The following is a 3,706-nucleotide window of genomic DNA, read 5'->3' on the forward strand; positions in this document are numbered from 1 at the left end:
ATCTGCAAGCAGGACTCACACCTGCTGGATCTTCATCTTGGACTTCCAGCCACCAGAATTCTGAGAAAATACATTTCTGCTGTTTAATCCAGTCTGTGATGTTTCACCATGATAACTTTAGATGACTAATACATCCTATCATATGGAAACATTTTTTTCTCACATCTGAAAAACAAAATTTTAAAATTTATGTGTAGAATACAGCATGAGAACACATCTGAGTAGTGCAAAAATCAACAAATAAAGTAAAACAAAATTATGTTTTGTAGATTTTTTTTTTTAAGGCAAAATTCTGAACTGTTCTTGTCATATAGGTATTACTTTACGTGCCTGAAAACTACTAAGAAACAATACTAATACTGGCATGTGTCCTGTTTACTCTGCCTATTAAGGCATCATTTTAAGATCATGGTGGTATAAAAGAAGAGCAGTGTCTTGAATTACAAGAACCTGCTTTTCGTTGAGTTAAAAAATATAAAAATAACTAAAACAAAGACTTTGAGTAGCACTGAATGCATGTAGATAGCTTCCCTGGTAGCTCAGATGGTAAAGAATCTGCCTGCAATGCAGGAGACCTGGGTTCAATCCCTGGGTTTGGAAGATCCATTGAAGGAGGAAGTGGCAACCCATGCCAGTATTCTTGCCTGCAGAATCCCAGAGACAGAGGAGTCTGGTGGGCTACAGTCCATGGGGTTGCAAAGAGTTGAACACCACTGAGCAACTTTCATCTTATTTAATCTCGCCTGCAGTAACTCAGAAATAAGCACTGCTGGTCCCATTTTACAGGTGAAGAAATTTGAGGATCAGTGAGAGAAAATAATCCACCCAAAATTTGGAGGCTCCAAGATCCACAGCCAAGGCTTCCTGAAATCAGCATCTCACTACCAGGCTGTTAGCTGGTCCAGGTGTGCAGATGAAGGATGACTCAGCACTTTAAGAACTGGGTGGGTCCAGAGAGGAGGAGCAAAGACACAAAGGAAGACAGAGGACATTCTGTGCAAGAAAAAAGAAGAGTGAACAGAGACGCAGAGTTGGGAAAAGCACAGTGTGGACTCCATCACTTTGGTTGAATCGTTAAAAAAAAAAAAGGAGAGATTTAACCCCAGATCATGAAGGCCCCAGCGACCAGGTCACAGAATCTACTCACCAAAGACTGGTGAGTCATTAGAATCTCTTAGAAACAGAAATCCCTGGAAGAAGTATTATAACTTGCACTGATAAAAACAAATTACTTTCCTCAAGGCGACAGAGCACATAGCTTATAGAATGATCCGCAAGAAAGGCATAACGGGGAGAGCAGGTTGGATAGCTTGTACTTTTGTTGTATGTTCTATTTGTCTTGACATCCAGTGAGCAGCAAAGGGCCACGTGAGGTGCTAAAGCACAGTCCACCTGTCTGCTGTTCTTGTGTTTCTAAAGCCTCTTGAGTACGCACCGTGCATGCTCCAGGGGCAGGCGGGGGCTTCTCAAGGCAGAGGCTCTGTAAACTGAGACCCCCCATGATGCGTGCCAAGCCACACAGTAGGTGCTCAGTGCAGAGCACCATGAGTGAGTAACTGAGAATTTGGGAAATTGGAGCAGGCGCAGAGTGCTGGGGACACAAACAGACTTCCTCTGATTTCAGAAATGGGACTTCAGCCTTGGAAACCTTAGGTCAGTGCTCTGAGGGCAGCGAGGGTGAAGAAATGAAGGATCATCTCTCCCTGGACAGTGAGGACACAACTGACTTCTTTCCAACCCAAAATGGTGTTTATCTTTGACCACAAGGTTGTGCTTTCTTTGAGCTGAGCACTGAAGAATCAATGCTTTTGAGCTGTGGTGCTGGAGAAGACTCTTGAGAGTCCCTTGGACTGCAAGGAGATCCAATCAGTTCATCCTAAAGGAAATCAGTCCTGAATATTCATTGGAAGGACTGATGCTGAAGCTGAAGCTCCAATACTTTGGCCACCTGATGCGAAGAGCTGACTTATTGGAAAAGACTCTGATGCCAGGAAAGATTGAAGGCAGGAGGAGAAGGGGATGGCAGAGGATGAGATAGTTGGATGGCATCACCAACTTGATGGACATGAGTTTGAGCAAGCTCCAGGAATTGGTGATGGATAGGGAGGCCTGGCGTGCTGCAGTCTACAGGGTCACAAAGAGTCAGACACAACTGAGCAACTGAACTGAACTTGACCACACAGTACCAAAGAATGGATGTCAATGAGTTCTAACCTGAAAGTCAGTGCACAGTTAACACAAAATTATATCTCCCTGTACATGTTTTATTTGAAATATAATAGATTCTTGAGCCCAGGACCAAAATATTTGGGAGAATGATGCCTATTTAAATGAAGTCATTGTCCTGGTTAAAACGAGTGAAAGTAAGGCACATTTCCATATTCACACACAACAGCAGAGAATATGAAAATGAAAAGTGAGACAGTGGACTGAACAAAAAGAATGTGATTGTGAACCGACATTCTAGGAGGATCTCATGTCCTTTTTGCAGAAAAGACAGGTGCAGGCTCTTATTACACAGGTATGAGGTGTCCTATGTGCCAGGCACACCCCTTACTTGAATCCTGGAGGAGCTTATGCTGAAACTAAAGTGAAAGATGCCTCTACATGCAAGCATTCAACGGAGTGCTGTGTGCTAAACAGCAACATCCTAGAGGAAGGGTCTTGTTTCTGAATCTGGCCAAGCCAACGCCAAACTAGTTTCTGCCAAAACGCCTGCATGTTCACTGTGAGTTTTCTGGATCTACACCTACATTTCTTCTCTCTCATTTATCTAGGATGATGAGAGAAATCTTTCTATACTTTCCCTAAGCTTAAATTATTTATTCAAATGTTTTCAAATTTGGCATCATCCCAAAGCATATTTTTTTTTTGCCAACAATCTTCTATTTCTGCCCCCCTCCCTCCAAGCCCTGTGTGTATTTTAAGCAAATTCTCACCCATATGGTGCTCATTCCTGGGCTCTTAATTCATCTATATGCTGTTCTATTTATTATTCAATTATTCAATATTTTTTTCCTTAAGTTTCTATTAAGGTTTGTATGCTTATTTGGGAATGGGGTTTTATATTAAAGTCTGTACACCCTTGTTTGTTTCCAAAAAGGAAACCTTACTTACTTAGATGTGATGGAAAATGGTGATGTATTAATGGGTTTGAACATCTCTCCATTTACAATTGACTCACGATATTAAGGTCAACAGGGCAGGTGATATGCAGCATCTCATTGGGTCCTCCCAGAGAGCTGTGAAAAAGGTCGCTGCCCTCACTCTCAGGTGAACCCACAGAACAGAGCTTACCTGGGGCATGAGGCCATTCACAGGAGGATTGACGATTTAGACTACTCTGCCTCCCAAACCTGCAGGCTGCCCATTTACCCCATTACCTGGTACCACATCTAATTTAGAAGTAAGGCAAGCATTTTTTAATGTAAGTTTCTTTACAGTCCAAATAAAATGTGCTACATTTTCTTTTTGAGAAGATTCCAGGAAAAATCTTTGCTCCTTTATGGAAACCTCTATTTTTCAATACCCTGGTTGGAAAGTCAGTTCCAGCATCTCCTTGGTCCTTTTTCTCAGGGGACTCTCAGGTCCTCAACAAAGGACCACCCATCATTTGATGCCTGGTTCAGTGGCTTCCCTGGTGGCTCAGATGGAAAAGCATCTGCCTGTAATGCAGGAGACCCAGGTTCAATCCCTGGGTTGGGAC

General features: G+C 42.6%; 1 non-coding gene across 1 annotated transcript; it reads left to right on the plus strand.

Moving 5' to 3' along the window:
* The first annotated feature begins 3,634 nt into the window (after nucleotides 1-3,634).
* TRNAY-GUA (transfer RNA tyrosine (anticodon GUA)) lies at nucleotides 3,635-3,706 on the plus strand. The gene has a single exon. It is a non-coding gene; the product is annotated as a tRNA-Tyr (tRNA).

The sequence above is a fragment of the Bubalus kerabau genome, chromosome 11, assembly GCF_029407905.1.
Source record: "Bubalus kerabau isolate K-KA32 ecotype Philippines breed swamp buffalo chromosome 11, PCC_UOA_SB_1v2, whole genome shotgun sequence".
In the NCBI taxonomy this organism is placed as follows: domain Eukaryota; kingdom Metazoa; phylum Chordata; class Mammalia; order Artiodactyla; family Bovidae; genus Bubalus; species Bubalus kerabau.